Source organism: Bos indicus, chromosome 12 (assembly GCF_029378745.1).
Source record: "Bos indicus isolate NIAB-ARS_2022 breed Sahiwal x Tharparkar chromosome 12, NIAB-ARS_B.indTharparkar_mat_pri_1.0, whole genome shotgun sequence".
NCBI classification, from domain to species: domain Eukaryota; kingdom Metazoa; phylum Chordata; class Mammalia; order Artiodactyla; family Bovidae; genus Bos; species Bos indicus.
The window spans coordinates 2,616,693-2,629,347 of record NC_091771.1 but is presented as its reverse complement, the minus strand read 5'-3'; the positions used below and the strand labels follow the sequence as shown (position 1 = coordinate 2,629,347).

The 12,655-nt window shown below is 36.6% G+C and overlaps 1 protein-coding gene across 1 annotated transcript in view; it reads right to left on the bottom strand.

Moving 5' to 3' along the window:
- The window catches only part of DIAPH3 (diaphanous related formin 3), a 565,391-nt gene that overhangs the window by 84,039 nt on the left and 468,697 nt on the right, over window positions 1–12,655 (bottom strand).

Genomic DNA, 12,655 nt, shown 5'->3' with positions numbered 1-12,655 from the left:
GCAAAAGTAATTGCAGTTTTGCATTGTTGAACTTTGCCACTTGATATTGGAATGCATTTTTGAATAAATGTTATGTTGTACATAATTTAATGAGCATTTCTTGATTTATATCTTTGCTAATTACTTATTAATTGCTGTTTATTTTATATTTATTTTAGACTATGGGAATGAGGTTAGACAAAACGCAAATTTGAGAAATTTTCTTATTTGAGCTCAAAATGGGTCGTAAAGCAACAGAGACAATTGCAACATCAACAGTGCATTTGGCCCAGGAACTGCGAATGAACTTACTGCGCAGTGGTGATTCAAGAAGTTTTGCAAATGAGATGAGAGTCTTGAAGATGAGGAGGATAGTGGCTGGCCATCAGAAGCTGACAATGACCAATTGAGAGGGTCACTGAACTACATGAGAAGTTGCCAATGAACTCAACGTCAATGATTCTATGGTCATTCAGCATTTGAACCAAATTGGAAAGGTGAAAAAGCTTGATAAGTGGGTGCCTCAGGAGCTGACTGAAAGTCAAAAACATTCTTTTTGAAGTGTTGTTTTCTCTTATTCTACTCAATAACAAGGAACCATTTCTTGATCAGGTTGTGAAATGCGATGAAAAGTGGATTTTATATGACAACCAGTGATGACCAGCTCAGTCGCTGGACTGAGAAGAAGCTCCAGAGCACTTTTCAAGCCAAACTTTACCAAAAGAAGGTCATGATCACTGTTTGGTGGTCTGCTGCCTGTCTGAGCCACTATACCATTCGGAATCCCAGTGAAATCATTACATCTGAGAAGTATGCTCAGCAAATTGATGAGATGCACCGAAAACCGCAATGCCTGCGGCTGGCACTGGTCAACAGAAAGGGCCCAATTCTTCACAACACCTGACTGCACGCTGTACAACCAACACTTCAAAAGCTGAATGAATTGGGATATGAAGTTTTGCCTTATAAAGTCTGTGCTATGTCCTTTTAACACTACCCTGGACTTTTGTTAATGTGTTCCTACATTTTGGCAACAAGATTGGACGTGAAGTTTTGCCTCATCTGACCTCTTGCCAACTGACTACCGTTTCTTCAAACATCTCAACAACTTTTTCTATGGAAAATGTTTCCATAACCAGCAGGAGGCGGAAAATGCTTTGCAAGAGTTCATGGAATCCTAAAGCACAGACTTTTACACTACAGGAATAAATACACTTATTTCTCATTGGCAAAAATATATTGATTCCTATTGGAATCAATCAAACATATTGGTTCCTATTTTGATTAATAAAGATGTGTTTGAGCCTCGTTATAATGATTTAAAATTCACAGTCTGAAACCACAATTACTTTTGTACCAACCTAATAAAATGGCATAGTATTTGCATAACATTTATGTAATCCTAGAACACCCTCCAACACCCTCCTTATATTTATTTTTACTCATCTCTAGATTGCTTAAAACGCCTAACCAATGTAAATGCTATGTAAGCAGTTGTAAATACAATGTAAACACTACATAAATAAATGCCAGTGTGCTGCAAATTCAAGTTTCTGGAATTTTTAAAATATTTTCTTTCTGAAATTTGGTTGAATCTGTGAATATGGAGGGCCAACTGTGCATAAACTGATACGCAGCCATAATGCCCACATTTTGGTTTCTAACAGCCTTTTCTGTTAAAGAAAGTGAGTGCTGTGGAGAGTAGCTGATTCCAAATTTTGCAGCAGGGAAAGTCAATAGTCAAAATGAGCCTGGAACATCTTGTTGCCAAAATGTAGGGACACATTAAGAAAAATCTGGGGTAAGAAACTTGAAGAGGGTTCTTACTGGACAACAAGTCTGACAATTTCGGCATTAAAAACAAAATAGAGAAATTAATTTTTCGTGAGTTGAAATACGTTGTCCAAATATCCTGTTTGTTGCTTTGTGCTATATAACATATCTGGTAAGGCTAGAACCCCACTAGCCAGTTTCTCTCTCTTTTTAAAATATTTTTTCTAGTTTTCGCTTCTTTGTTTTTCCATTTGAATTTTATAATTAGCTTATCTATTTCTAAAAAAAATCTGTAGATAATTTTATTGTAAATGACTTAACATTGATATTTTATAGGACATGCAGTAATATAAAAACAGGTGAATATCATAAGATATTTAATTTTTTACTAATTTAAAAGAAAATGAAGTCTGTTGTGGTGATGGTTATTGTTGACTCGTGTCTTCAATATCATCACAACTATATCCCAAGGATGGAGGTATGATCTCGATTTGTATGGATGCACAGTTTTTTCATCTGAGATCGTCATTAGTAGGTTGTACACACTTTGTTGAAATGACAAATTTAATGCTCTTAACTAGAAAACATCAATTGTTACAGAAGGGACAAGACTCAGTCACAATCACCTACACAGTCAAATGGCCTGACTTTCGGTGGTCATGACCAGAGATTCTAAATTCTGCCCCTGATCAAGAATAATACAAGAGACTCTCTTCTGAACATTACTGTCAAAGCCAGGACCAGCCACAACAGCACTGACAACAAAAGACCATGTGTCTGAGGTGGGGTGTTGGGGTCATCTTAAATTTCCTGTATATATGATTTATAAACTGGATTTGATCCTTGTTCCATAGAGAAGCAGTGATACTTAGTGAAAAAAGTCAATACACTTATGTAGATGAATTTTTCTCTATCTGTATAAAGAGATATAGGACTTTCCTGGTGGCTCAGACAGTAAAGAATCTGCCTGCAATGGAGATCTAGGTTCCATCCCTGGGTGGGAAAGATCCCCTGGAGAAGGGAACAGCTACCCGCTCCAGTATTCCTGCCTGGAGAATTCTATGGACAGGGAGCCTGGCGTGTGACAGTCCACGGGGTCATTAGGAATAGATGATGTCACTCTGGATGACATCACTAATCATGATACTCAGAAGGCAAAATAATGCACTTGTCAGAATAAGTTGGAACCACTTGTGACCAAAACATTCTCGAGGTAAAGAAAACAAGCACCAGATTTCCTGACAAGGTGTTGACTCTAAAAGTCCCATGAATGCAGAATGCTGCTGGAAGAGACCGTAAACTTCGTAAGGTCCGTCAATAGTAAAACCAGCTAGAGTTCCAGAATCTCTGACAGGTGTTACAGGAGCTATACAATGAACATCTTTCTATTGAGTGAATTCTCAGCTTCAACTCCAAAACACTGATGAAGAAACTCTAGATTCTGTCCAAAAGCGAATCACATTTCAAGCTTAAGTTTTTAACTATGATTAATGTTTCATAAAATGCAAAAGAAAATCCAATCATATAATTATATTAAAAAGAACACTTGGAATGCTGAGACAAGCAAAGCACAACAACAAAAACGAGTGCCATTTTGATAAATATTAAGCAATCTAATTAGACAGCCACCATACCTTCTTCTGCATAACATTTTTGACCTGCAAATTGCAACTTCACACAATATAGGCAGCCCTGTAATTATACTGATCGCCACAGTTAAAAAGCTTAGAAACAGAATGAGCTAGTAAATCAACGTAAAAGACATAATTGCCATATTTGAAGATCGTATAAGGCTGCTTGTTATCTATAGTTCAGTATAATTATTTTTTCTTAAAAAAAGGAAAACAGCCAGAACCAAAAAGTCAGGTTGCTTGGATTTTCACAGCTGAAGTGAAAATGCTTGTACTCAAATTTAGAAAGATATCTAGCTAATTTTCTGCTGGTTTTATTTGAATTTGAAGACTTTTAACATCTAGAGGGTCTTTACTGATCATCTGTCAGAACCCTGGTGTCTATGTCACTGAAAATATTTAAAGCTTATTATTATGAGAACTGATCATTGTGCTAAACTATGCTGAATTCTTGTAGGATATTAGAGTAATTCAGAACCACAACAGTGAGTTAACAATCTCCAACCTTGAGCTTCACTGTTCTGTAAAATTTGATCTGTCATGTTTTGTTCATCTGTATAGAATGCTATTAAAACACCTTCCCTAAACAGTCCTTTTCTGGAGAAAAACAAATTTATCTTTGTCTACTCCTTCAAAATTTAGCTCAAAACCATTTTGTTTATAAAGTTTTTTAGTCTATCCATATTCTTCTCATTAGTATAATCCAAATATTTATTTGTAATTCTATTTGTTATAAGGTTAAAAAGGTTGGCTGTTAATGATAGAACATATACAGTTGTATTTACATTTCAGTCTATAAATTCTGTGACGGCCAGGAGCTCAATTTCTCTCACATCTTAATAGGAGACTGTGAGGTTTGCATTAATTTACTACTAATATTTTTTTCTGTTTCCACAAAGGGTACCTCTCAGTTTTGGTTTTAGTGACTTAATGAATAAACTGAGAAAATAAGTTCAGAATAGTATTTTCTAAAATATCAGGTCTCGATTGTTATTATATTATTTTTAATGAAATACAGTAGATTAGAAAAGAAAATAGACTACATCACAATGAAGTAAAGGTAAAAACTGAACTTACTATTTTCTGACTTTAAGTAGGTGTGTGTGCATGTATGTGCAATGTGTATGCGGGCATACTCAGTCGCTTCAGTCGTGTCCGACTCTCTGTGACCCTGTGGACTGCAGCCCACCAGGCTCCTCCATCCATGGCATTCTCAAGGGAAGAATACTGGAGTGGGTTGCCATTTCCTCCTCCAGGGAATCTTTCCAACCCAGGGATTGAACCCGTATGTCCTCCATCTCCTGCATTGGCAGGCAGCCTCTTTACAACGGAGCCACCTGGGAAGCCTCTAACTAGTGTGTTCTATCATCTAAGTTAAAAAATAAAATATCCTGAAAGATTTCTGGATGAACTATCACCATTGATGAATTCATTACAGATAAAATTTGAAGAATGATATCCAAGATACCAGGGTTTAGGTATATTCAAGTCTTCTGTGCCTGCAGTATCTATGATGTCTTAAATTTCTGATATATATTAATATTTGCTTAGGAAGAGAAAACCCCAAACAAATGTGGATTCTTCCCTTGAGAATGCCATGGACGTGGGCTACAGTCCATAGGGTCAGAGAGAGTTGGACATGACTGAAGTGACTGAGTATGCCCGCATGCACATTGCACATACATGCACACACACCTACTTAAAGTCAGAAAATGTAGTACAAAAGGTGTCATTTTCATAAAGATGTCATAATCAGCATTGAACACAGACATCACTAGATGAGCACGATGTTTTTTCCAACTGAGCCTTTCCCTATGCAATGCTTCGGGAAGCGACTACCAGTCAACAGGCTGTTGAGAGGAAACATTTTCCACATCTGGTCTAAATCAGAATCCACGCATGTGAGAAAACTATGGCAGAGAAAGCAGGTTGTCAACACACACATGCATAAAACACACACATACACACATGCCTGTATGTTTGCTCAACTGACTAATACTTATACACCTAGTGAAATGCTTTTATTTAGATGATGAGGCAGATATAGTCAATAATTCAAGCCTTCTACTGTGTTTAGTTCTTGAAGGTGCTTCATTCGAGGAAATTCAATGTATTCATATTCTCCAAAATCAGGAATCAAGGTCATATACGAAGGTAGATATCTGGTCCATATGGTCTCCCTTTCTTTGCTCTCCAGTAAAACTCACATTCCCATCAAATGGCTTAGTAATGGGAGTGACATATAATACATGATGTTCTGCATTAAAGCAAATATAATAAGTGTAATTTATAGACAACAGAGTCATGGGGGGTAAAAAGGAAAATATAAAAGGCTAGTATAATCCAACAAAAAGCACCATAAAGTCTAACTTAAAAACTAGTCGTTTTTGTTCATCAACATCATTTCATATCAAAAGTAGAGTTTATGAGTTATTGAATTGGTAGGTAAATTTGCCCCTCTAAATCATCTGACTGCCTCTGAGGGCTCACGTCACCTCCTCTTTATGTCAATGTCTTGCATGGTTCAGTGGCCACGATCGGCTCTGGCCACTAAAGCTCAAGTCATTCAGAGCAATCGAATCAATTATAAGAGCTGTTGCTGTCTGACACCGACGACCAGCGATTGATAACAAAACCTGTCTGTTTTCAGTTCTCATCTGACAGCAACAAACCAGTCCCGGCCTGCTCCTACTGGCACTTGTCATAAATCAGTAGCAATTCCACCACGTTGAAAGGTGCTGGAGACTCTCTTTAGTCCACCTGGCCTCATTTTCTTTTCAAGATTTAAAAATATAACTATTTTTTTTTTTATTTTAAACTTTACATAATTGTATTAGTTTTGCCAAATATCAAAATGAATCCACCACAGGTATCCATGTGTTCCCCATCCTGAACTATTAAGGTAGATTAATGCCAAAATTTATTTCTTACAGTGTCTAATAGTACAAGCAAGTAATCTCATAATTTAATACCACACAATGTTCCTATTCTTTGATTTTTAAAGTGAACGACTAAAATACTGCTAAAACTTTGAAAGTGGAAATTTTATATTCAAATTCTATGATTTTAGACATAATAGAGAAAAATGACATTTCCTTTTATATTACAGATCTGACATCATGTTTTTAATTGATTATTTAAGAAATATTTTAACAAAATTTCCCTAAATGAGACTTTTTTTTTTTTTTTTACTATTTCGCACTGTCATTACAAAATGAACTAAACATTTAAATATAATGTAATAAGCAAGTATTAGTCAACAAGCATTGAATATTAACCAAATGTAAAGATTATATTTCACAGATATGAAAATATAATTTTTTCTGAACAAGTTATTACTTATGAAGTAAGGCCAGTACACTTTAAATATTTTGTGGAGTTAAATAACACTAAATCATTTGAAGGAAAAGAAAACAGCCCTGATTAAATTTGCAGAATTTGGAGAACACTTTGAGAATTAGTAACACCTCACTATTCAATTTTCAGCATCAAAAAATAATATAAAATCTGGATACATTTGGCATCATATTAGGTAGAAAACTACTTTAAGTGAGAATGAATAATTCTCACAGGAATCTTACACAATAAAAATAAAATAAAGATCATTCATAATAACACAAAGCATTTCTTTAAGGGGAGAGGAGAAAGGGAAGAAATATTAAGGACCTATTTCACATGAGGCAAAGACAGGGCCTTTACATGTGTGATATCACTGCCTCCTCAAACACCAAGGGTAGACATGTTTATTTCACTTTATAAAGAAGGACACAGGGGCATGTCAAACTGAACTCAAAGTCAGTTCAACTTGATTTCAATGCCTATATTTTTTCTATGTTCATTTATCATTTCCTTACCACTTAGCAAAAACCTGTTATGTGTTTTATGCTAAGCAAAGCATTAGATATAGAAAAACGAATAAAACACAGGCAGGTAAACAAGACCGAAACCAACCAAGGAGGCTGAGGAGGTCGTGGATGTAGAGTGCTGCAGTGAGTAAGGCAGTAAGTCCTACCAGCTCCAAACCCCAGCACACACGTATTCACACAGCTTGATTCAAATCTCAGCTCAGCTACTAATAACTGGATGTACGATGCAAGTTGCTCTCTCTTAGTTTGCCTTTTTCTCACCTATAAAAATGGACTTACCTCAAAAAGGTTGATTTGAGTTTGAAATGAATTAACCTGTTCAAGAAAAGGCTGAATTTTCAGTGGACATTTGGTAGTTGCTCATTAAATATTATTTTCACTGCTCCCCTTATACACAAACCCTCACCTTCAAACACCTGATGTTTAGTTGCCAAGCCTCAGAAATGTATGATACCTATCTTCTTCATTTAAAATGTAAAATTACCCATTTTATAGAATTCCCTGACCACAGCTGGTACCCCTGTTAACAATGGTTTGAGGCCAAAAAAGACCTTCGGTAAGAAGACGGCCTGAGAATGGGTGCGGACCACAGCAGTAGGGGCTGATGAACACGATCCTGGCACCTGAAGTGGTTGCTGAAGCCGGGAGGGCTCAGCAGAGCTCTCCCAGAGCGACTGCGCTCCAAGCGCTGGCCAGACCCGAAGACACCGGCATGCCAAGCAGTACCTACTGCTGAACACCGGTCAGATTTCCTACGGAGCGCTTCCTCTCCTTCTGCTGGGAAGGGAACGCCCTGTTAGGGCGCCTCCAACTGGAAGAGATTTGCTGGACTGTCAGACACTAAGATTACCAAGGAGAAAACATGCACGAGAGACTATATTCCTCAACATTATACAATTAAAACCTGTAACTCCACTAATCCATGAAGACAGGTATAAGTGGCACCACTTTGAAAAACTTACTCCTTCATATAACAGCATATTGTAGCACCCATAAGGGAATTCTATAAATCAAATCAGTTCTGTCTCTTTTGCAATAACAGTGACAGATTGACCTGAATGTCTCTTCCTAAATTTAAGGCAGTCAGTTGACCCCTGAACATTATTCCTTGTCTCTCCTTTATACTGAAATATTTTCACCAATATATCGTCTGTTCACAGAAACTTGACTGGGTTTACAATCAATGGCTTTCCCAGTTTTGGAAGGTGTATGTGTGTGTGTGTGTGTGTGTTGGTCAAACAGCAATGAAGTAATTCAATTTCACATATTAAGAACATTTCAGGGGTGAAGTTTAAACCAATGGCTTTCCCAGTTTTGGAAGGTGTGTGTGTGTGTGTGTGTGTGTGTGTGTTGGTTGAACAGCAATGAAGTAATTCAATTTCACATATTAAGAACATTTCAGGGATGAAGTTTAAATTCTCTCTTTACTTTCTGTTTCTTTTGACTATGCTGTAAGGATTTATCCCTCATGTTTAGGCCCAAGTTTTGAATTTGCAGTTTATTAAGAAGGTGATCCTCTAGAATAACGTGCTGCATGAAACTAAACTAATGACATTTCATCTGTACTGTGCTTAGTCGCTCAGTTGTGTTCAACTCTTTGCAACCCTATGGACTGTAGCCCGCCAGGTTTCTCTGTCCATGGGATTTTCCAGGCAAGAATACTGGAGTGGGTTGCCATGCACTCCTCCAGGGCATCTTCCCAACTCAAGGACTGGACCCAGGTCTCCTGCACTGCAGGTGGATTGTTTACCATCTGAGCCCCCAGGGAAGCCCAAGAATACTGGAGTGGGTAGCCTACCCCTTCTGCAGGGTATCTTCCCGACTGAGGAATAGCACTGGGGTCTCTTGCACTGCAGGAGGATTCTTTACCAGCTGTGCTGCCAGGGGAACCTGACATTCCATCTACTGATCTATATTTTGAATCTTGAATGCATTTGACATTCTAATATTGAACTACTGGAAGCTACAAGGTATACTAGAAAACCCACATTAGATGTCGCTTCAGTCGTGTCCGACCCTGTGCAACCCTATGGGCTGTAGTCTACCAGGCTCCTCTGTCCATGGGATTCTCCAGGCAAGAATACTGGAATGGATTGCCATTCCCTTCTCCAGGGAATCTTCCTGACCCAGGGATCAAACTGGTGTCTTTTATGTATAAACTGGACTGGCAGGCGGGTTCTTTACCAGCAGTGCCACCCGGGAAGCCCCACATTAGATCCAAGAATCAGAAACTCTTTATTCTGTATTTAGCCACGTGAGATAGTCAGTTAACTACTCCGAGTATGCCTTTTCTCATCTGTTAACTGGGAATACTAATATCAACACGTGTGGCTCACAGTGTTATTCAGAGAACTGATGACAATACCACCAGTACGAGTAACATTAGAAATATAACACAATCTACGGTTTTTCATGTCCGTTAAGTATTATTTCACACTAGGCATTCTGTGAAAACCCTTGACACAGAACAATTAAGTTCTAAAATAATTAAGATTAATTAATATACCTACAGCAATCTACAAAATACATTTATTTTATGGACTGTAAAGAAGAGGTATATAAAGAGTAAACATTAAGTAAATATCAAACCAGGTATTTGAACCCTGGTCTGCTTATCACAATGCATATCCTCTTACCACAGTGCTACATTGACTACTGTTAATTTAAGTGCTACAAAAATGCAACTGAAGGCACTGGAAAATACACAAGAGTGTACATACTTACATGTCAATCATGAAGGGTTAACAGACATGCACCATTCATGGGGATACTGTGTCTGCACCCTTCTCACCTACCTCTTCAAGGGTAGGTTGCAGAATCATTTCTTAAGATTCTTCCCTTGTATCTTTGGAAAATACCCTCTTGTCTAAGAACAATTAAAGACAGATCTAAAGAGATAACTATTTTGGAGTCAGAAAGATCCAAGTTCCAATCCCTTCTTACCATACTCTACATATAAGGTCATATGTTAATGATGTCACCTCTCTCTACTGTGGAAATAGAACAGTCTGACTTGCTTCACAGCATCATTATAAGAGTTAAGATAAGTACACAGTACCTGTCACATAGAGAACGCTCAGTAAATGCTATTTTCTAATATTAATTACAAAGATAGTACTAATGACATTTAATTAGCCTGTGTACTGGGATTTCCCACATGCTACGTCTAACACCATGGACCTAGGCCTTCTAGAAACTACAAAATTAGCACACAATGAACATCTAAGAAGGAAATAAAAATGCCATGGAAGAAAGTAAAAGCAAGCAAATTCTAGCTTTGGTATCTTGAGAAAAACTTCATCAAGTTGTATGCAAAGGTTCAAGAAACTTTGAACAACTTTGAATTAGATAACTTGTCTGCCTTTTTAAAATAACTTATATCCATCTGATCTATATTAGAGAAACACTATACTTATTCCTCCCTCATACTCTACACTACAGTAAGGTGGTGAGGAGCAGGGGGTGGCAGAGCAGGAAGATGAGTTGACAAGGTACAGCCTGGAAGCGTGGAGGGCATTTTCTCAGGGCTGGTGAGCAGAGGGGAGCTCTAAGTATCCACACCCAAGGCCAGTGGGGATGGTGAGCACACGGGTGAGGTGAAGTGGTGACCGGGAATTACAGGGAAACCAGGGGGCAGGTGTTTCCTGTGGCCCACTCGTATCATTAACAGGTCATTTTTAGTTTAACCAGCCGTCATGCCTGGTAAGACACATGTGATCATCTTGAAGAAAAACTTAAAATCAAGCAGGTGCTATTTAAAAGAAAGGGATGGAAAGAAGACACAGGGAAGGTTATTTTCCTCTTGAATTTCTTCCTGTTACAGGGATATTTTAGGAGTTCATGCATGGAAAATGAAAACACAAAGAGAAAATGTCAGTAAATATAAAGGAATAGAAAAAAGTTCCAATACTCCTTATGCTATTGTACTAGTTATTTGAGTTTCTCATTTCTACATAATACTATACATTTACTATTAGAGATCTAAGTGTACTTTAGAAAGAATACCAATGGAAGGCACTGTTAGTGTAAGAGGACTGTGAAGACTGCTGGCCACAAGAGAAAGGGTTGCAAAAAGAGTTTAGCAATATATTCTACTCTGTAATACTAAATTACTTACATAATCTTAAACAGGTTAAAAATAATTAGGTAGACTGATAAAGATTTCATGTAAGAATAAAATCTATAGCTCAGTTCAAATACAGTTAATATGCCTAAAGTAAAAGCCTAGAAAATAAAATCTTTTACATTTCAAACTTTGACCTATTTGAATATTATTCATTGTAATATGATTTATAAATACAAAAAGAAGTCTGTGGAAATTATTCATAGTTTCTTAATTGATTTTTTGTCAGGAGCATTGCCTTAAATTGATATAAGAATACTTTTCAGCCTCCTTAATGTAATTTCAATAATGCTAAATTATTTAACACAAATTTTTAAAAAATGAACAACAAAAAATTTTCAAAATATTTAAGTTTTGCTCTTTTTTGATAGTGCACTTTAAAGTTATGAATTAGGATTTGTAAAAATTTGGGATTAAGAGCTTACAGTATCTTTTTGTACACAGGTCTGGTGCTAACACTGCTACAAGAAAAGTGGAAAGTATTAAAAATATTATTGTATAAAATATATAAATAAGACATGGAGCTAGTGTTTACTGAGTACACAGTTGAGTTAGGGAAGACTGAAAAGTTCTGAAGATCGAGAGTGGGGATAGTTGAACAATAATATGAATGTATTTGATGCCACAGAACTGTACACTTAAAAATGGATAAAATGATAAATTTTGCATCACATATATTTTACCACAGTAAAGTACATGAATATACATATGAAAAAGGATGAAAAATACAAGAGAAAGATATAAATAAAAAGAATAAAAGAAACATTAAAGAATTCATATTCTGAACAGTAGCATTAAATATAGAATCTTTTATTTTCAAAAAAGCTTTTAGAAGAAAATAAGAACATATTTATGATGTTGAGAAAGGCAAAGATTTCTTAACCAGGACACTAAAATTGTTAACCATAAAGAAAAGCTCAATTAACTGGACTACGTTAAAAGTAAGATCTTTTTGTTTTAAAAATAAAAAACATCACTGAAAAAGTGAAAAAGCAAGCTACAGAGTGGAAGACAGCTCCATTACATATATCCACCAGAGGACCTGGGTCCAGAGTATACACAGAACTCCTCAAACTAACAGCAAAGAGACAACCTAGCAGAATACTGGACAAGGACTTAATCAAGCACTTCATAAAAGAGGTTACAAATTAAAGGAAATACAAGTTAAAGCCCCAGTGTAATACCAGTGCACACCAACAGAATGGTTAAAATTAAAAAGAACTTTTAAAAAACTGGCAATACTAAACATTGTTGAGCATGTAAAGCAATTGTAATTTAATCAC